This window comes from Myotis daubentonii, chromosome 19 (genome assembly GCF_963259705.1).
Source record: "Myotis daubentonii chromosome 19, mMyoDau2.1, whole genome shotgun sequence".
NCBI classification, from domain to species: domain Eukaryota; kingdom Metazoa; phylum Chordata; class Mammalia; order Chiroptera; family Vespertilionidae; genus Myotis; species Myotis daubentonii.
In genome coordinates this window covers 11,326,860-11,348,967 of record NC_081858.1, presented here as the reverse complement: position 1 = coordinate 11,348,967, position 22,108 = coordinate 11,326,860, and the positions used below count along the sequence as shown (strand labels likewise).

The 22,108-nt window shown below is 46.0% G+C and overlaps 1 protein-coding gene across 1 annotated transcript in view; it reads right to left on the bottom strand.

The window, feature by feature from the left end:
- Positions 1 to 22,108, bottom strand: part of PHETA1 (PH domain containing endocytic trafficking adaptor 1) — a 396,663-nt gene that overhangs the window by 107,463 nt on the left and 267,092 nt on the right. The window lies entirely within an intron of this gene.

The following is a 22,108-nucleotide window of genomic DNA, read 5'->3' as shown; positions in this document are numbered from 1 at the left end:
CATTCACGCCCGGAACTCCGTTCTCTGTTTTTCTCCACAGCCTTTCTCACTCCCTAATGCACTATGCACCACAGCGTGAGCGGAATTCACTTATTTCTGTTGTTCAGTGTCAGTAGACAGCTCCGGAGGGCAGGGTCCCCACCATGCTCTCCGTGGCTCCCTGCTCATGACCGGCACAAAGCAACTGCTCAACAAATACTTGGTTACTTAATAACTCACTTACCGAGCACTCACTATGGGCCAGGCGGGTTCTCGGTAAATGGCAGTCATCACTCACTTTCCTTCTCGGTGGGAAAAAAAAATATTTCATTTTGGAGGCACAAACCCAAGAACCATTTATTGCCTGGACAAAAAGAGATGTTTTTTTCCCCTTCTCTAGTTATACATGGGTTAGAATTACCCCGAAGCATCTTCTAACAGAATCTTTAATAACAAAATACGTGTTTTGTTGTGTATTCATAGGCGTGTACACAGACACTCAAGTGGCACCTGCATTGCACATGCACACGCACACGCACACGCATGCATAGGCAAAACACTCCCATGCACCCATGCACACACACATTGGCACGCGCACTCACACACATGCTCAGGCACACAGACAGGTCAAGAGCTTTTCTGCCCACCATTCTCTGACAACACGCTGTTGAGGGTCCGATGACCTCTGAAGCTTCCCTCAGGTAAGGGACACACACATCATAAACCTCAACCTGACAAGAGTAGGAATTCACCTTCAGCTGTAACGTGGTGGCACAGTGATCTGTTTTGATAGCACAGCAGTGTATTGTTTCATTATTTTTAAAGCCCAACTATTGGTTTACTACATAAAACGAAAGCTGAAGCAAGCAAAAATTAGGGAAACACAAGCGAAACCCAAAAATGACTTCCTGGACTTCAAGGCCTGATTTGTGACCTGAAACAACGAAGGAGGTGAATTTCCAAAAAGGATGTTACAGTCCCCGCAGTGGCTGGGAAAAGGATGTGCAGGGAACACCTCCGAGTAAAACCATCAAGAGACGCAAATCATAGGCCAGAGGAGAGGCCGAAAGCGAGCCAGCACGGCTGATCCTCAACCAACGCCAGGGTTACGGGTGCTTGCCCCCCAGGAAATCCGCGCATACCTTCTGACTCCAGACGGCCCTTCGCCTAGGCCAGTGGTTCTCACCCTTGGCTGCACATTAGAATCATCTGGGAATCTTTTTAAAATCCTGGTGTCTGGGCCTCCTCCTCCGGAAATTCTGTTTCAAGGCCCAGACACCAGGATTTTAAAAAGATTCCCAGGTGATTCTAATGTGCAGCCAAGGGTGAGAACCCCTGGCTTAGGCAGATGCGCAGATTCGCCAAACTGCGCCTGGAAGCGACGCACGTACCCAGACGGCGTGGTGGACACGCGTTGGCGAATCTGCGGTTGGACGCGTGAAAATGCTGTTTTAGACCCTCGGCTGGTTGAGTCCCCGGATGCGAAACCCGCGGAGGATACGAAGGGCCAACTGCATGTTTGGGGGAAACCAAACCAAACCCGCCTGTAAGTGGACCCCTGCCATTCAAACCCGCGTGGGTCGAGGGTCGGCTGTGACATTTCCTCCAGCCGAGGAGAGGCGGACTCGGCGGGACTCCGACGCCGGGAGGGTGAGCAGGGAACGCACACACCGCAGTGTATGTCCCGGTGAAAGTCACGGAGCTCCGGGGGCTCAGAGACAGAGAACAGCCCCGGCGGAAGCACTCTGGCCGGCATCAGGCTTTCCGGCGGCCACGCTGGAGGCGAGCAGAGACAGGGTGCTGCGGCCCACAGGCCCCCCAAGCCCCCCGAGGTGCCAGTCATCCGCCCGGGTGAGGACGAGGCACGCTTCCTTCCGGTTCTCCTCCGAACGGCCCAGTGTGGCTGCCCAGAGTTGGGGAGTCGGGCAAACCGAGGTGCGAATCCAGGCCGGTTGCGTGAGCTTCCCCTGCAGGTTTGTTCTGTCTGCGTCGCAGTTTCCGCATCTGTAACACGGGGATGAGCATGGCACGCACCTCACACGGGTGTCAGGAGGATGGAATGGGATGAACGCGTGATAAATGTCAGCCACTGTGACTGCTTTGGGTGCTTGACTGTCAGACCTGGGCGCACCCCCCCACGCGGGACCAGGAAGTTCCTCACCTGTCCTCAGGCCTAGAAAATGGGGCCTAACCAGGTGGAGGGGAATCCTTGGCCGGGAACTGTCCTCTTTCCACCGACTCTTCGGAGCCTGGGGTGGAGCGTCTCCGGGTCGGAACCTCCATCTGAAATGGGATCCGGCGCCATTGCCCGAGTCCCCTGACAGGTAAGGGACGTTTGCATCCCTGTAAAGCCTTTGATTCCCGCTTTGCAGATCACTGCTCCTGATGCTTTCCTAAAGTAAACATTAACCTTTTCAATCTCAAAATGCTCTGTGGGTGAACTGGCAAAAGGAATCTCTGCTGTGAGTACCTACCTACCGCATATAGAATGCCAGTTAAATCGGAACTGGAGAAAAACAAGAAGTAACTGGGGGCCATCTGGGGCACTGGGAGTGTATCTTGACCCAGGGGCTGTGTGCACAGATGTGTTATGTTTGGGGAGATTCACCAGCCCTACACCGAGGACCCGTGCCCTCTTCAGTTCCCCCAATTCAAGTCGAAGTCTGGTCGGGTGAAAAGGAACCCCTTCTCGGTGTGGTTGTTTAGTACCGTTCTTCCGCAGACCAAGTGAACTCCTACGCTGATGCCAGTAAATGAAAAGTTAATTTAGTAACATTCACATTTAGGAAAGTGCCATAGAAAATGCCTGGCCCAGCAAAGTGCCATAGAAGTGCTTATTTGGATATCATTGCCAGTAACTGGCTTAGCAGGTCAGCTTGCCTTGGGGTGTAATGCCCCTTTAAGGGCGGAGGTGAAGTCAGCCTTCTCCTATGGAACAAAGGCATACCAGGCCCTGCCAGCCCAAAGCAGGGTGGCTGATAGACTCTGTCATCAAGTGATAGCGCCTATCTCCCTGTGTCAGGGCCCCCAGGCGTGAGCGAGAGCTGCCAGTTACAGGACCGGGCCTTGTACCCAGCGTAAATGGGTCAGCCACACTGATGGGCCACCCACTGTGTGCCGAGTGCAACTTGGGCAAGCAACATGAGCAGACCACACCTCAGTTTCCTCATCTGTCATATGGGGACAATAGCGGGCCTTCAAGCGTCCTCATGGTGTTCGAATGAGTTAACTAATACGTGTGAAGTACTAGGACACTGGGCACACAGTGAGTGTCCAGTAAATGTCAGCTCTTAATCCAGAGTGCTGGCTGTCACCTGTGTTGAGAGAGAGGGGGTAAAAGAGACAACATGGTCAAGTATGAATTCATTTCCTCTCCTCTTCCTCTCCCTAACCCCTTTCCTATTAATAACTTTATTTCTCTCTTAGGCACCCAGACCCAAATCTTCAGCCACCTTGATTCTGTCCCTTTGGTGACAAAGTCTATCTATTCTGCCTCTAAAATGTCTAATGAATACATTCTCTCCCCCTGTCCTGCCCAGATCTGGCTTATGGTAGTGGCTCTTGATTGGTCTGGTGCCTCTGCTCCCTTGCCTCCAATATACTCTAAATATTTTCCCCCAAGAACAATGATGATGACCCACATATGTTCCAGAACACTCAATGGTTCCCCACTACCTAACAGAACCTCGCCTCTTAGGCTTGACAGTTAAGATCTTTTGCCACTTGACCTTGACCTACCAGAATGGTGCAATGTTTGAAAGCTGGGTTCCAGGTCAGTGCCTCTTGGCTGTGGGGCCCTGGACAGTGACTTAACCTGAGATTTCTTACTTGATAAATGGGGGAAACAATAGTGCTGATCTTAGGAGATTGTCTTTATTACCATTTTTAAAATTTGTCTTTATTGTTGAAAATATTATAGATGTCTTCATTTTCCCCCCATTGATCCCCTTTACCCTGCTCCCACGCCCTCCCCAGGCCTTCTCTGCACTATTGTCTGTGCCCATGGGTTATGCATATATGCACATAAGTTCTTTGGTTAATCTCTTCCCACCGCCACTCCCTCCCCTCTGAAATAAGCTAGTCTGTTGCATGCTTCAGTGTCTCTGGATCTATTTTGTTCATTAGATTCCACATATGAGTGAGATCATATGATACTTGTCTTTCTCAGACTGGCTTATTTCATTTAGCATAATGCTCTCCACGTCCTTCCATGCTGTCTCAATGGGTAAGAGATCCTTCTTTTTTACTGCTGCAGTGTATTCCATTGTGTAAATGTACCACGTGTTTGTTGTTGTTGTTTTTATCCATTCATCCATCTACTGATGGCCACTTGGGCTGTTTCCAGATCTTGGCTATTGTAAATAATGATGCTGTGAACATATCCTTTATAGTAAACCTAGGTAATTGTGATACTCATCATAGCAGCTAACATTTATTGTGTGCTTACTCTGCCAGGCACTATTCCAAGTGCCCTCCATGTTACCACTCATGCAATATGTGTAAATGGCCTTGTTCAGCACCAGGCACAGAGTACTTGCACCATGAGTTCGTGTGTGTGTGCGCGTGTGTGGGTGTGTGTGTGTGCGTGTGCGCACGCACACGGTTATTATCAGTTACCTTTCCAGCCTCATTTCCTACTCCAGCCCCACCTCACCCTCCAGGTCCCTCGTGAAGAGTTTTTGGGAAGATGCTTTGTGGCACTTGTTGGCTGCATTTCATTTGTGGAGTTGTTCTTGCCTTCAGTGATAACTTCCTGGTGGAGGAAGGATGCACGCAAACTGGCCAAGTCTTGGAAGGGATATTAAGGCTGTGCTAGATCCTTGAGGGTAGGCAGTAAGGACTGGGGAAAGCAGGCCTGCCCACCACGGCCACCACCCAGCCACTGCTCTGTGAGCTTGCCAAACTGTGGTCCCCAAAGAAATAAAATAATTACCATCCCACTTATCTAGAGCATCCTGTGTGCTAAATGCTTTACCTGTCATCTATTTCATCCTCACAACACTGAGAAGAAGGCACTAATTAATAGTAGACCCATTTTTCAGATGAGGAAACTGAGGCTCAGAAGAGCAGTCACTTTGTAGGGCCCAACTGCAAGTGCCTGTCATAGATTTGAACCCAGAATTTCAGGCTCCACCACTGCACTTTTCCTCACCTTGGTAGTGGGGTTTTCAGGACTTGGGCATCTGGACCCCAGCTCTCACCACTCCAGGGAGCCCAGCGGGTGGATCCAGCGACAGGCAGCCAGACAGCCCTGTGATGGCATTTTTGTTCCTGGTATTTTTAGCTGTCGATCATCTGCTTTGCCCGTGTGGGGGACAGAGGCACCTAGACAATTCCATTCTTACTGGTGCCCTTCAGATGTCCGTCTGCCCGCCCTCACCCCCACTCATCCCTGCAGGCTCAGCTGTCTTGGTGGCATGCCTGGCATTCGGGGGCAATGTCCTCTTGGTGAGGCCCAGATTCCAGTGACAGCTGCTGCCCGGACCTTCCCCACCAGCTTTTCTGCACTCTGCTCTGCCTGCCTGATGGAGTCCCCCTTTGCTGAGACCGTGTGGTGCCCTGACAGCTGGACCTGTCACTAATGCCTGTCAGTAACGCCTGCTCTGGAGCTGCTTAAAGGACAAGCTTCCAACTCAGTTATCCGACCCGAGGTTCTCAGGTGAAGGACCTTTCAGCGTGTCTTTAGCTAGCACACTCCTGGGCCCTTCCTGGCACTATCACTGGTGTTTATGGGGCTGAGATCCTGGGGCAGGAGTTGCAGCCTCAGATCTGTTGACATTTTGGGCCAGATAATTCTTTGTTAGGGGCAGGGGGTTGTCCTGGGCCTTCTAGAACGTTGAGCACCATGTCTCTACCCCATAGATGCCAGTAGCAAACCTCACCCCGCAAGATGTCTCCAGATACTGTCAACTGTCCCCTTGAAGGAGAAATCATTCCCAGTCTGACCTAGAGAATTGTTACCATGCTGGGAGAGACGGTTCCCTGCCAGTAGACTCTGAGATGGTTTTGGGGTGCTGAAGCCCATGGACCACCCTTTGCCTTTCCTGCTGGTCTCTCCTATCCTGGACGTGGGGAAGGAGGGGAGTTTGGAGTCGGGTCTGGGAGAGAATGCCACCTCTGTCACTTGCTCGCTGGTGACACAGGGCAAGTGCTTTTCCTGCCTTTTCTCATCTGCGAAATGGGTTGGGTCAGAATGCCAACCTCATGGGGATGCTGTGAGGCTGGACTGAGAGAATGTTGAACAAAACGGAACTTGGCTCTTGCCTCCCTCTGTCTTCACAAATCCTATCCTGGGGTATCTGTGCTTGCCGTCGGAGGAAAAGACTTTTCTGCTCGTGGCTATTCTGCGTACTCCATGGTCACTGAGTCCTAAATACAGTCTTACTTCACTATTTAGAATGTCCAGCTCCAAGTGGTAACCAAAATTCAGAACTTCTCCCTGGAATTCATGCTGAGTCTTCTGTCCTCTGTCAGTGCCGGCCTGCAGTGAGCACACAGCTACACGGATCACATCCCTGTGACTCCAACAGGCTCCCCGTGTGTCTCCCTGCCTCCAGTCCTTGGCCCTCTACAGTCCGTGGGTACCTGGCAGCCAGAGAGACCTTTTCAAAGCCAGTTGTCACAACCCCTACCTTTAAATGGCTGCCCACTTTCTTTAGATAAAAACTCTTCCATCGTCTCTTCCTTCTTCCTTCCCTCCCTTCTTTATCTAGGTCAGGGTTTCTCAGTGTCACCATGCATGCTCCTAGAACTTTATTCCTGTCTCAGATCTCAGAGGACACCTACAAAGGAGATATAATATCAAATACACGGCATATGGCATGCATGCATCACTCTCTGATCCAGCGCCCGTGGCAGGCATTGCTAATAAATCACGGCTCAATTGGAGTTGGCAGGGGAGATGAGCTGACATCCTGACATCTCTCACGTGATGGGGGTGGGTGGGTCAAGAGTGAGGTCATTAGTCCTGACCGGTTTGGCTCAGTGGATAGAGCTTCAGCCTGCGGACTGAAAGGTCCCGGGTTCGATTCTGGTCAAGGGCATGTACCTTGGTTGCAGGCACATCCCCAGTGGGAGGTGTGCGGGAGGCAGCTGATCGATGTTTCTCTCTCATAGATGTTTCTAACTCTCTATCCCTCTCCCTTCCTCTCTGTAAAAAATCAATAAAATATATTTTTTTAAAAAAGAGGTCATTAGCACTATTGACATTCAGGGCCAGATAATTCTTTGTGGGGTGGCTAACCTGTGCATTGAAGGATATTAATAGCACCACTGGCTTCTTAGATGCCACCCAGTCATGACAATCAGAAATGCCTCCAGACATCACCACGTGTCCCCTCAGGGTATAAATCATCCCCATTGAAAAACCACTGGTCTAGGTAACTTTTATTCATTGTTCCCCAACTCCTCGAATGAAGGTGTCCAGCACCTGGCTCCTGGCTCCCTCACTTACCACAGCTGCATGTCTCATTTATTTGTCTGATAATTCGATGAGCATCTGACTCCTGCTTGGGCTGTAGTGCCGGAAGGCAGAGATCACGCCTATCTCACTCACCATCTTCCCCTAGCACCCAGCACAGTGCCTAACACATAGTAGGCACTCAATCAGTATTTGTTGGATGGCTGAGGGATGCTCCATTGTGGCATTCACTGCATTCTGTCAGGACAGAGGATAGGATTCATTCATCCTTATAGGGCTCTCAGTCCTAGCACATAGTAGGTGATCACTATAGACTTGTTTCATGGAACGGAATTCCAAAAGGACCGATGATGGTCCCAAAGTGAGTCTAGAACACAGGTGGGAAAGGCCTGGGCACACTTCCAATGCAGTGTCTTGGGGGTGGAAGTCACTGCTCCTCGCACCCACCTCTACCTGTCCAAGGCTTCAGGTTGGGCCCCCTCTGGCTGACTAAGAGGGCATCAGGGTGACAGGCCTCAGAGAAATCTTCCTGAGTTGAGTGTGGATGACACTCTCTATCCCTTACCCTAACCTTGTGCGAAAGGTCAAAAATGTCAGCTCATCTCTCCTGCCAACTCCAATTGAGCCGTGACTGATTAGCACTGTCTGCCATGGGTGCTGGTTCAGGGAGTGGTGCACCCATGCCATGTGCCATGTATTTGCCTTTCCTCCTTTGTAAGTGTCCTCTGAGACGTGAGACAGAAAGCAAGTCCTGGGGTCACGTGCGGGCAAGGACAATAGGAGAGAACTCAGAGGTTGTGGCACACAATGGAGCCATTCCATTTCCCCAGGAAAAGCCAGACAGAAACAGCTACATTTGCCCTGTTCTCCTGGGTGATTTTAGACAATGGAACAGGAGCCGGAGGGATTAAGGGAGAGTGTGTACTAATACCTCTGTATCCTGGCCAGGGGCCAGGGCATTTTACAAAGAACAAAAATAGACTGGTGAAATGGGAAAGACAAAGAGGGGTGGATTATGGCATCCGCTCTGGAATGAAGGTGTGAGGCCAACAAGGGCCTCTGAGGTGAGTCATGGTTTTACAAAGGGAATAGGCCCAGTGAAGGGAACGGTTCTGACTGGTACGATGCCCAGAGGCAGTGCTCAGGGAAACCGAGTGAATATTAATACAAATGGAGAAAGCAGGCTCATCTTAATTCTGAACAGAGAGCTGGGACCCCTGGATCAGTGTGAAATTCTTTGGGCTGCAAGCGACAGAAATCCATTAGTAGCTGCTTAAACCAATGGGAGATTATTTTTCTCTCATAACCAGGAGTTTGGGAATAATAGACAGTCCTGGGGTTGTTCAGCAGCTGGACGTGATCAGGGATCCTCGTGTTGTTACTGTGTTTCTGTTGACTCCCTTCATGCTCCCAAGATGGCATTCACAGATCCCAGTATCTGGGCAGGGCAGGGGTGGTGTTTCTTTACACACACATCTACTTATTTTTACATTTATTTTTCAGTTATGGTTGATATAAAATATTGTATTAGTTTCAGATGTACAACATAATGATTAGACATTTATGTACCTTATGAAGTGCTCACCCCAATAAGTCTAGTACCCATCTGACACCATACATTGTTATTGTTGTACTAGAGGCCCGGTGCATGAAATCATGCATGGGTAGGGTCCCTAGGCCTGGTCAGCCATCAGGGCCGATCGGGGCCTTCCAGCTGCCGGCCAGGGCCCCCCTTCCCCGGCTGCCAGCAGGGGCCTATCTTCCCCAGCTGCCTGCTGCCGGCTGGGGCCTGCCTTCATTCTGTGCTGCCCCTTGGTGGCCAGCACACGTTATACTGAGCAATTGAGTTCCTGGTCTCTCAGTCAAACTCCCAAGGGGACAATTTGCATGTTAGGTTTATATATATATATATTATTGACTGTATTCCTTATGTGTACTTTACATCTCCGTGAGTATTTTTATAACTGGCAACTTGTACTTCTTAATCACTTTCACCTTTTTCATTCATCCCCCAAACACCCTCCCTTCTGGCAGCCATCAATTTGTTCTCCAATCGGTAAGTTTGTTTTTGTTCTGTTTGTTCAATTATTTTGTTTTTTTGGATTCCACGTATAAGCAAAATCATAAGGTACTTGTCTCTCTGTCTGACTTAATTCGCTTGGATAATACCCTCTGGGTCTATTCATGTTGTTGCAAATAATAATATTTCATTCTTTTTATGGCTGAGAAATATTCCATTGTATATAAGTATCATATCTTCTTTAGCCATTTGTCTATGTATGAACACTTAAGTTGCTTCCATATCTTTGCTATTGTAAATAATGCTGCAGTGAAAATAGGGATGTGCATATCTTTCTGAGTTATGGTTTTGGATTTCTTTGGATACCCAGAAGTGGAATTGCTGGGTGTCATGGTAGTTTCTTTTTTGTTTGTTTGTTTTTGTTTGTTTGTTTGTTTTTTGGAGCATATCTCCTTACCAGGGAGAAAAATAGCTCGCTTTCCCAGAAGCCCCCAGGAGACTCTCCAAACATTTCATTGGCCAGAACAAGTAAGGTGCCCATGTCTAGACCAAGCGTGGCCTGCCTTCTTTGAGATCAAAGGCTTTTTAGCCAGATCCTGAACAGAGTTCTGTTAGGAAAAAAAAAAAAGATGGCAAATAGATTTGGGATAGGCAATGAATATTGTCTATTCCTCCCCACCTCCCCTTATATAGCTGAAGTAATATTTCCCCAAAATATATAGTGGAATACAAAATGTTCAGCAACAAAATGTTTCTACAGCTAAAGAGTGAGTCTAGTTAAATGGGTTCTTAGTTTCAGAACTTCTCAGAGCCTTTACTAATAGCCATTAGCATTTTTTGAGCACTCACTGACTGCCAGGCACATATCAATTGCTTTATCTCTATTATCTCACTAAATCTTTCTAATAACTCCATGAGACAAGGAAGTGGGAACTAAAGAAGAGGGCAGAGCCGGGATTTGAACCCAGGATTGTGATTCTAGACCACTGTGATACCATACTCCACAGAGCAAACATTGACTAAAATGGACAAATTATTCCTCTCTGGGGAGATACTGTGTCATGGTTGAAAGCCTGGAAATGTCCTCCCTTCCTCCACACTGCCCCTGGCTACTGGGAGAAAAATCCAAATTTAAACACATCCTCATATGGACTTCCCAAAACTGAAGTCTACCCCGTTACTCTTTCCACAACACCCTGCTTTTCTCTTTCAGAGCACTTACTGCAGTTTTAAATTAGATATTTGAATGTATTTATGTGTCAAGCATCTGTCTCCCTCGCCAGAATATCAACGCCATGAAGGCTGAGACTTTTGTCTGTCTTTTTCTCTGCTGCAGCCCCAGCACCTCCGACCATGGCTGACAAACAGCAACCTGCTCAATAAAAATGCTGAGTCAATGAACAAACTTGGCGTGGCCAATCCATTTCCACCTTCTGTAACGGAGCCAGCACAAAAGGCTGGGTAAAAACTGGGTTTGAAATTCTCTTTGTGTGGGGTGATAACAGACACACAACCTGAGAAATACCCTAGACCTGAACTGACCCCAGGGAAGCCAGAAGGTCCAACAAAGATCCCTGGAGAGTTGACTTTGAGTTGCCGCCGTCTGATTTCCATCAAGGCCAGTCTTGGCCAAATTTCTCACCAGGAGAAATCCATCCACTGTGAGAGATGAACTCAGGGCCCCACATTGGAGAGAGTGCACCCCATTTCCTTCTCAGCCCCTCTTTCAGCCTGAAAAGGCCCCACAGGTTTATCTGGTTTCCCAGAGGAAAACATGGGGGCTTCACTCCCAATCACCTCCCTACTTTGTTCCTTCCCAAATTCCTGGGTTTAATAGTATGAAATGTATGAGAGACAGCGGAACGCTGCAGTTCTTCATACTTCCCAGGAGGGGGCGGTGCTACTTTAGGACTCAACACAGCTGTCTTCTCGCTTGCAAATGAAGGGAGAAGAAATCTGAACAGGGAGAGGGACATTTTTTCTGCCACCTGTCCCTCCCCAGGCTTGCCAGATCCGTCTCATCGACATCACTTCGGAAAAAGAGAAAGGCGAGGATGAAAGTCTTTGTAAAGGAAAACCATTTGCTTGTTTATATTCCTTCCATCCACCCATCCCTCAAATATTTATTGAACTTCTACTATATACTCCAAACCCAGTTCTAGGTTCTGGGAATCAACAGGGAACAAAACAGACAAAAATTCTTGCCTTCCTGGAGCTAAACTTCTGGCTGGGGGCCACAATGGGGCCGAGGGATAGGGTGGGTGGGGTGGAGAGGAAATGATAGACGATAAACATAATAAATAAGCAAGTTACATAGTAGGTTAGAAGTTGATAAGTTCTGTGAGACAAGGGAGGGACCTACAGCATGGGAAGAGGGAAAAAAGAGGTGTGTGATGGCGATTTTAAGGAGAGTGGTGAGGGAAGGAAGGCTCCTGGAGAAATGACATTTGAGCAAAGATTTGGAGAAAGTGGAGGATTTTGGGGAGAATATTCCAGGCAGAGGGAACTGCCAGTGCAAAGGCCCTGGTGAGGCTGAGCTGGCATGCTATTTTGTTTTAGTTTTTAAAAGTACAAAGTAATATCCACTTGTGGGAACATTAGATATTGAAAAAGAAAAATATCACTTGTAATTCTTACCCAGAAATAACTGGTGTATATTTTTGTGGTCTATTTTAAGCATACACATGTACAAATACACAAATATATACAGTAAATATGTACACACAGATATATACAAGATATATCTATATATATGTATTACAAAGCAGGGTCATTCCTTACATACCTATATAATCTATATAATAAAACTAGAGGCCCGATGCACAAAATTAGTGCAAGAGTAAGCCTTCCTTCCCCGGCTGCTGGCACTGTCTTCCCTCTGGCACCCAGGACCTGGACTTCCCTCGCAGCCCCAGCTTTGTGCAGAAGGTTATCCAGAAGGACATCTGGAAGAACATCCAGTCTAATTAGCATATTATGGCTTTTATTATTATAGATATAAAAGCCTAATATGCAAATTGTCCGTGTGGGAGTTCAACCGGGAGACCAATTGCTCGCTATGACATATGCTGACCATCAGGGGGCAGTGCAGAATGAAGGAAGGCCCGGGCTGGCAGCTTGAAGGTCCCTATTGGCCCTGATCACTGGCCAGGCCTAGGGACCCTACCCATGCATGAATTTCATGCACCGTGCCTCTAGTCTATATAATAAAAGCCTAAATGACTGTTAAGGCAGAATGACCAGAATGACTGGTCGCTATGATGCACACTGACCACCAGGGGGCAGATGCTCAACGCAGGAGCTCAGCCAGAAGCTGGGCTCATGGCTGGCAAGTGCAGTGGCAGTGGCAGGAGCCTCTCCTGCCTCCACGGCAGCACTAAGGAGCAGCGAGCAGGGGGCTGGTAAGGAGAGAGGGATCCCAGACTGCAAGAGGGTTGTCCGCCTGCCAGCTTAGGCCTGCTCTGCAGAGAGCAGGCGTAAGCCAGCAGGTGGACATCCTCTGAGGGGTCCTGGACTGTGAGAGGGCACAGGATGGACTGAGGGACTCCCCCACCTTCAGTGCACTGATGTCATGCACCGGGCCTCTAATAGTTTTATAAGCATTTGTTAGCTTACTAACATAACCAGAAGATCATTCCTTGTTAATAACTATTGATCCGCATCGTTATTATAACAGCATTTAAATCCTATTGTATGGATGTCCCATATTTTATTCAACCATCTCCCCCTTTAATGGGCATTTCGGCTGTTTCCCATTTTTCTCAATAATAAATGGTGATGCAGGCACCGTTCTTGTAACATTTTTACATTGTCCAAGTACCCAGTTCTTTCCCTAGGGGCGCTTCTACAAGTGGAAATGCTGGGCCAAAGGCTGTGCACACTTTGGAAGCTTTTTATGTGAGAGCTGTGTGTTTCTTGAGAGTGCCTTTGGGAGGGCTTCAGGGGGACCCTATAGGGGCCCAAGGATATGCTTCTTGGTACAAAATTGTTTTTCCTGAAGAGAAACAAATACCCCACTGCAGGCTTGGCTCCAGGGGCTGGCCATATGGGTAATTTTAATTTTATTCTTTATGTGTTTCTATATTAAATATTTTATTTTGGGGCATGCATTGCTTCTTATATTAAATTTTCTCACAAAATAAATGCATGCTTTTTATAAAAACCAAACACAAGAGAAGTATGTAAAGTAGAAAGGGAAGATCTGCATCTCCCCAGAAGTTGCCACTGTCGATTTGTGTGTCCAGCTTTTAGACATGGTCCAGCCCCTGTCCACGTGTCTGATTTTATTGACATCTCTCTCTCTCCTGTGCTCACTCTGCTCCAGCTACACTGGCCTTCTCACTGCTCCTTAAACGGGCCAAGCTCATTTGGCCTCAGGGCCTTTGCACCAACTGTTCTTGCTGCCTGGAGCCCTTCTCCCAGATTTTTACAAGGTTGGTTCTTTGTTATCTCTGTGTCAGCCCAGATGTTTCCTCCTAAGAGAGAGGGCTCCCCTGACCGCTCAGAGTAAATAAGTCTTCCTTTCACTCTTTCACATCACTTTACTTTCTTCTTAATATTTATTGTAATTGGAGTAGATTTTGTTTATTTGCTTCTTTATTTTCACTCTCCCCTATCAGATTAGAAGCTCTTTATAGGCAAGCATTTTTGTCTGTCTTGTCTACTACCACTGTCTAGTGGCTGGTACATTGTAGGTGCTCAATAAACATTTATGGATATTGTTGAATGAATGACACACCTAAACATGAATATACTTAAAAATCAAAGAGAGAACTCTTATAGTTCAACAACAAAATGACAAATAACCCAATTTAAAACTGGGCAAAAGATCTGAAGAGACATTTCTCCAAAGAAGATATACAAATGGTCAACAAGCACAAGAAAAGATACTCAAGCTCACTAGTTGTTAGGGAAATGCAAATCAAAGCTATAATGAAATATCAGTTCACACTTATTAGGATGGCTACAATAAAAAAAAGAAGCAAAATAAAAAGTATGGGTGAGGATGTGGAGAAACCGAGAACTTTGTATGTTGCAGGTGGGAACATAAAATGATACAGTCACTGTGGAAAAACAGTTTGGCAGTTTCTCAACAAGTTAAACATAGAATTATTACAAGACCCAGCAATTCCACTCCTAGATGTATACCCAAAAGAACTGGAACGAGGTACTCTAACAAAATCTCATACACAAACATTCACAGCAGCACTATTCACAATAGCCAAAAGGTGGAAATAATCCACATGTCCATCAGTTGATAAGTGGGCAAACAAAATGTGCTATACACAGACAATGGGATATTATTCAGCTGTAAAACAGAATGAAATTCTGATACCTGTTACAGCATGAATGAGCCCTGAAAACATTTTGCTAAGTGAAAAAAGCCAGACATAAAAGGTCACATATTGTATGATCCCATTTCTAGGAAATATCCAAAATAAGTTATTCCATAGACTCAGCAGATGAGTGGTTGTCAGGGGTTGGAGGAAGGGGAATGGGGAGGGACTGTTTACTGGAATGAGGTTTCCTTTTGGGTGATGAAAATGTTTTGGAACTAGATAGAAGTGATGGTTGCACAACATCGTGAATGTACTAAATGCAACTGAATAAAAGTAACCATAATTGGTTACTTTTATGTTTTGTGAATTTTACTTCTGTAAGAAAAGAATACTGTCAAAACAATAATCAATCAATCAGCCAATCCAATTAAGATCATGCCACATATTTTAAAACATCCAAATGGGCTCATTTAAAACATGTCTTCTGTTCTTGCTTTCATCACTTAATATCTAAGAGATATCTAAAGCAGCAATTTTCAACCGGTGTGCCACAGCACACTGGTGTGCAGCAAGAATTTTTAAAACGTGCAATCCCTGACTCTTTTAGTCAGGGGCACTGACCTCTTTTCCCTTAGACTGACAAATAAAAAAGTGATAATAGCCAACACAGCAATAGCCGTTGGTGTGAATGAACCAAAATTATACCTATTTGTTTGTCAATCAGCATTTATGTACCAACTCCCTCTTAATGGACCTCTAGGGTGATTCAAATTTTTGCCTGATGATAAGCCATTTTCTATTGCTTCCTGGTATCTTGTCTGACTACTTCTTTAGAATTAATTCCTAGTAGTGCCGTTGTGGGATAATGGCACTTTTTAAAGAGATTTGATGCATAGAACCAAACTGCCTTCTCGAAAGATGCTAATTTTCACACTTACCAGCTGTATATGATGTTATCCCACACCCTCACTAAAACTGCTTACTTGAGAGATGGAATATATTTCCAAAGTGCTTTTTAGCCATTTTTATTTTTCCTCCTTCTCTTCATCCTCGTTCTTATATCACATTGTATGTTTCTGCCATTTTCCCATGTTAAAAAATCAACAACTGGCAATATTAGTTATTTTTGCAACTATATTGCAAATATTTTTCCAGTTTTCCTATTTGTCTTTACCTTATTTCATTTTTATTGTGGTAAAATACATATATTATAAAGTTTACTATTGTAACCATTTTTAAGTGTACATGTCAGTGACATTAAGTCCATTCACACTGTTATGCAACCATCACCACCACCCATTCCAGAACTTTTTCATCTTCCCAAACTGAAAGTTTGTACCCATTAAACACTACCTCCCCATTTCTCCCTTCCTTTGCCCTGGTAACCTCTATTCTTTCTGTCTATATAGATTTGACTGCTCTAGAAACCTCATGTAATACAATATTTGTCCTTTTCTGACTGGATTATTTCACTTAGCATAATGCCTTCAAGGTTCATCCATGTTATATCATGTGACAGAATTTCCTTCCTTTGTAAGACTGGATAATATTCCATTGTATGGATATACCATATTCACCCATCAATTAACACTTGAGTCGTTTCCACCTTTTGGCTATTGTGAATAATGTTATGAACACGAGTGTGCAAATATGTCTGAGTCCCTACTTTCAATTCTTTTGTGTATATTCCCAGAAGAAAGTGTCCTTAACTTTTTACTTTTTATATGACTGTTTTTCACATGTGGAAGTTTTACAATTTAAAACATTTATCAATCTTTTCTTACTGTGGCTCTGGGGTCATTTTTTTTTTTTAAAGATACATTTTTATTGATTTCAGAGAGTGGAAGGGAGAGGGAGAGATAGAAACATCAATGATGAGAGAGAATCATTCAGTGATTGCCTCTTGCACGCCTCCTATTGGGGGATCGAGCCTGCAACCCAGGCATGTGCTCTGACCCGGAATCGAACTATGACCTCCTGGATCATAGGTTGATCCTCAAGCACTGAGTCACACAGGCCAGGCTCTGGGGTCATTTCTATGTTATTTAAAAATATCTCTAGGTAAGGGCTCTATTTATTCATTCCTGTGAAACAAACCTCCCCATAACTTATTGGCTTGAAAAAACAATAATCACTTATTGTGCTCATGAATCAGCAATGTGGACAGGACGCAGTGGGGCCAGCTTGTCTCTGCTCCATGGGGTCTCTGCTGATGCAGCTCAACTGGGGATGGGAAGATCCACTAAGACTCATCTGGCTGGCATCTTGGTGCTAACCTAGCTTTATAGTTTTATATTTTTATATTTAGGTCTAAAAGCCATTTTCAGTTAATTTTTGTATATGGGCAAGGTTTAGGATGTCTACTGTCACCATTTCTGTTTAACCTCTGTAGTAGAGTTTATGTCCCCTTAGATAAGGCACGGTAAAGAAATAAAAGGCATTCATATTAGAAAAGAAGGAGTAAGATTTGCAGATGACTTGATCAACCACTTAGAAAATTTACATAATCTACAAAAATGCTACTAGAATTAGTGAGTTTAGCAAAGTTGCAGGATACAAGATGATTATACAAAAGCCAAGTGTATTTCTGCATAGAGGCAGTGAGCAATTGGAAGCTTTTTAAAACAGGGCCATTTACAGTAGGTCAAACATAGGAAATATTTAGCAGTAAGTCTGACAAAAGATGCATAAGGCTTGTAGACTGAAAACTACAAACCTGAGAGAAATGAAAGGAGACCCAAAAAACAGAGGTCTGTTGTTCATGCGTCAGAAGACTCAATATTGTTGAGATGTCGATTCTTCTCAAATTGACCTGTAGATTCGATGCAGTGCTAATCAAAGTCCCAGGAGGCTTTTTATAGCAATTGACAAGCCGACTCTAACATTCATATGGAAATGCAAAGGACTTGGAACAGTGAAGACGGTGTTGAAAAATAATAACAAATTTGGAGAACTAACACGACATTGTAAAACTACAGTATTCAAGACAGTGTGCTCTTGGTGGAAAGATCAATGAAACAGAACAGAGTCCAGAAATAGATCCAAACTTAAATGGACAACCGATTTTCAACAAAGGTGCAAAGGCAATTCAGTGCAGGACAGATAGTGACTTGCCCATTCTAAATTGGGTTGTTTGTTTTTATAATAAAATTGGATTTCTTTTTTAAATTGAGTTTTGAGAGTTTTAATCTACTTATCCTGGATACAAATCCTTCATAAGATATGTGTTTTGCAAATATTTTCTTCCAGGATGCAGCTTCTTGATTTTTCATTTTCCTAAGTGTCTTTGAAAGAGCAGAAGTTTTCAATGTTTTTAAATATATTTTTATTGATTTCAGAGAGGGAGAGGGAGACAGAAACATCAATGATGAGAGAGAATCATTGATTGGCTGCCTCCTGCACGCCCCCTACTGGGTATCCAGCCGGCAACCTAGGCATGTGCCCTGACCAGGAATGGAACCATGACCTTCCTGGTTCATAGGTCGATGCTCAACCACTGAACCATACTGGCTGGGCAGAAGTTTTCAATTTTGATGAAGTCCCACATCTCAGTTTTTTCTTTACTATTTGGTTTTGTGTCCTATATAAGAAATCTTTGCTTAACTCCAGTCACAAAGATTTTCTCCAAAGTCATCTGGAAGTTGTATAGTTTTAGGTTTTACATTTAGATCTGTGATCCATTTCAAATTAATTTTTGTTTCGAGGGTTAGGTATCGGTTGATGTTTTTGTTTTTGTCTTACATATGGATGTCCAGTTGTTCTAGCATGACTCGTTGAAAAAGACTATCCTTTGAATTACCTTTGTACTTCGGTAGAAAATCAATTGACCATATATGAGTGGGTCTATTTCTGGGCTCTCTATTCTGTTCCATCGATCTATAAGCCTCTCAGGCTCCCGAAAACACATATGCTTGGGCCCCTTCAACTCCTCACTCTAGGGAAGACTGTGTCTCCAATTCCAGAGGGAAGGTGATCTGCCCCCCACCAGTCCCTGTGGCCTCCTGGGGCAGCTAAAAGCCCTCATCTAACAGCACTCTGTCCTGGGCTCCCTCTTCCTTTCACGTGGTGGGTGTGATGACAGCTGTCAAGAGGGGTCAGGCATTTGAGGTGGGAAGCTTTCCAGACCAAAGAGGGGATTAGAGTTTGCTGCTGCAATTGCCAGGGCTTGCCCGAGGCTGACTTCTCTCAGAATCATTTCCTCTGAGATTCATGCTTCCCCTTAAGGAACCCTTTGAGTCACATAGTGTGTGTCTGGCCCTTTAAGAGGCATCAGAGCATCAGGTCACATACCTCTGGCTTCTTATCTCTCATTCAGTCACAGCCCAGCTGCCTGCAGCCAGGGACAAATGCCATCTCATCTCAATCTACACACTTTTAGTGAGCACCTACTGTGTGCCAGGCATTGGGCATTAACTCAAGTATCAGGTATTATCCCAGCAAACGAGTCATTAGAGTTTCTTTTCACAGTTTTTGGAAGTTCCATCTGTACTGTTTTTGTCCTAATATTTTACTTTAAATCGGCTCCCTTTTTATTTGAAAAGGAACTTTAGGTCACTGTCATCAATGGAAAACAAGTATCACTTGCCAAAAGCAGATAGTAACCTTAAAAATAAAAACATAATTGTTAAAATAAAAACCCTTAATCTTTGTCCAACTTAGAATCACCTTTAGTACCTCCCAGTGATGTATATAGCCAGGGTGATGATACTTTATTTTCTTTATATTTCACCATGTCCCCATAAGGTGGGTTCCATCATCATCCCCATTCTACAGATGTGGGAACTGAGGCTCAGAGGGGTGAAGGGACTTGCCTAGGAAAGAGGGCTGGGAAGTGATGGGCTGAGATTCAAATCCAGGTCTGTTTCAACCACAAGGCTTGAGGACCAGTCCTGGGTATTGCAATGCCTACCTGGGTCTTTTTCTGTGTTCTTGGCTGTTGCTGTCATAGCAACTGAGATGCCTCAATGACACGAGAACCTGCTTTTACACCCTTAGGGCATTTATCCACACCTAAGAGAGGTCAAGGTCCCTGAAAGAGCTTCCTGATGATGTAGGAGGAAGTCTCACATCACATGACCCAGCCTGGTTCTCTACCCATCCCTCCAACCGCCGTCTTCAGCAGTCTCTTCAGGGAACCCTCTGTCCTGTGGTTATTCCAAAAGCCTCCCCTGCTTCATTAGCTTCAAGGAGGGGGTGTTTAGGATGCTGTGTCACTCATGACTCTTTTGGTTGCAAGGGCAGAGCCCTACCACTCAATGGCTTACATAAAAAGGGGATTTTTGACTCATGTAACTGAGAAGTTCCGGTGTAAAGGACTTCAGGCATGGCTGGATCCAGGCTTTAATACTGTGTCATCTGGACTTAATCCATCTTTCTGTCCCGTTGTCATCCACTCATCTCTCTACCTGCTCCCCATCTCTCCCCACTCCCTTCTTCTGTGTTGGTTTATTCTCCTCTTGCAATGGTAGACGTGCCCATCGGCAGCTCCAGGCTAACAATTTACCAGATCAGCAACTCTTGTGTAGAAAGAATGCTTCTTTCCTACTGGTTTCGGCAAAAGTCCCAGATTAGATCAAAGGTCCCCTCTGGAGCCATTAACTAAACCAACTAAACCAGATGGACCCAGAGCGGGAGAGGGGTGGTCTCCCAAAGGAAAATTAGGGTGCTGTTACCAGGGGAGGGAAAAGAGATGTCCTGGAGGCCAGACAGCAGATAGCCTCTGTGGACATAAAGTTGGAAACTGCACAACAGAGCAAGACCCAGATCTTCCAGTTAATAGAACAACCAAGAGCTGGATCGCCTTCCCCGGTCCTTGGACACCATGATGTTTTGGAGGGGAGGCTACCAGAGCCCACAGATGTTTCTTCTTCAGCTGCCCCACCTGGTGTCCTGAAATCGCTAGCCCTCTCCATCCTAACTGGGAGGCAAGGAGATCCTGTCCAGGCCTCACCAACTTTTGGCTGATTAACCCGGAGAGCTTAAATATGTTCCTTCTCTCTCACCACAAACCTTCATCCAAGAAACAGCCCTCAGACCAGAAGAACTTAAATATATTTTTATTGATTTCAGAGAGGAAGGGAGAGGGAAGAAAGCGATAGAAAACATCAGTGATGACAGAATCACTGATTGGCTGCCTCCTGCACAACCCCTACTGGGGATTGAGCCTGCAACCAGGGCCTGTTCCCTGACCAGGAATCGAACTATGACCTCCTGGTTCATAGGTTGATGCTCAACCACAAAGCCACGCCGGCTGGGCAGGCCAGAAGAATTCAGACACAGGGGCAAGAGTGTAGCTCAGGAGTGACTAACAGGAATTGGCAAAGAGATGGTGATTCATTCATATGTATTCATACTCCCTCCCACCTTGCCTGCCTGCCCCCCCCCCCCCCCCCCCCCCGGGCAGTAAGCACCCCTGAGTCCCATTCACGGACAAGAGAGTCTCACTGGCCCAGCTGCAGCCAGGGAGCCCCATCCTGAGCCAATCAGCTCCAGCCAGGGTGAGATCACGTGATCTCACGCCCCAACCCTAGGGAGGAGCAAAAGGGGGGAACCAGGACCCCATCTCTAAAGAATCCATTAATTAACATCCACCAGCATTCAACTTAAATCTGGTGACTTTTTAAATTTTACTATAAAATCAGGCCTCTTCTTAGGGCATTTGTGAGGTGGAGAATGTGAGATTTACCAGGCTAGTGACAGCAAAGAGATTCAACAACTTTCTTATAATTTTGAAAAAGTGTACAGTACAGGCCACCGCCCTTCTGAGAAGATGGGGCGGAGGGAGCCACCATGCTCCCCTGCTGGGCACTCCTGGGCCTGTGATAACATTTATTTGGGCGCTTGCATCGCACATGTGCCGCATGGTGGATTGCTGGACGTTGACAGCATGGCTCCGATACTAAAAACATATGACTCCATATGGAATGCCGTGCGAAGGGGTGGAAATCCTGGACGGCGCGGGGCTGCAGATGGCCATGTATAATTCACGGGATTTGTAAGACTCTGCATCTGCTCCGTTGCTCATTCTTCAGTTGTCAGACAGACATAATCCCGAGCCTCTTATTTTATAACACAGATCTGCCAACGGCAGTGGGGAGGGGAGGCGGGGGAGGCTGAGCCGCTGCCAGGAGAACTCAGAAATAATTTGGGGAGAACATTCGGCGTGTCAGCGAGGACAGAAGCACGCGCCGCAGGAAGCCCAGGCGAGGTCGGAAGCCGGCTGCTGGTTTCCTGGTCCCTCGTGGAAGGCCAGGTTCCTGGGGAGACTTCTGGAAAGGGGTGTGTTTTGATTTTGCCTCAACCATGGGATGTTGGTTCAACCTGGATCAGCCTTGTGGATGAGCCAGCAGGTCAAATGTCGAGGTATGTAGGCATTTTATTACATTAAGTCAGCCTTTCTTATAGACTCTC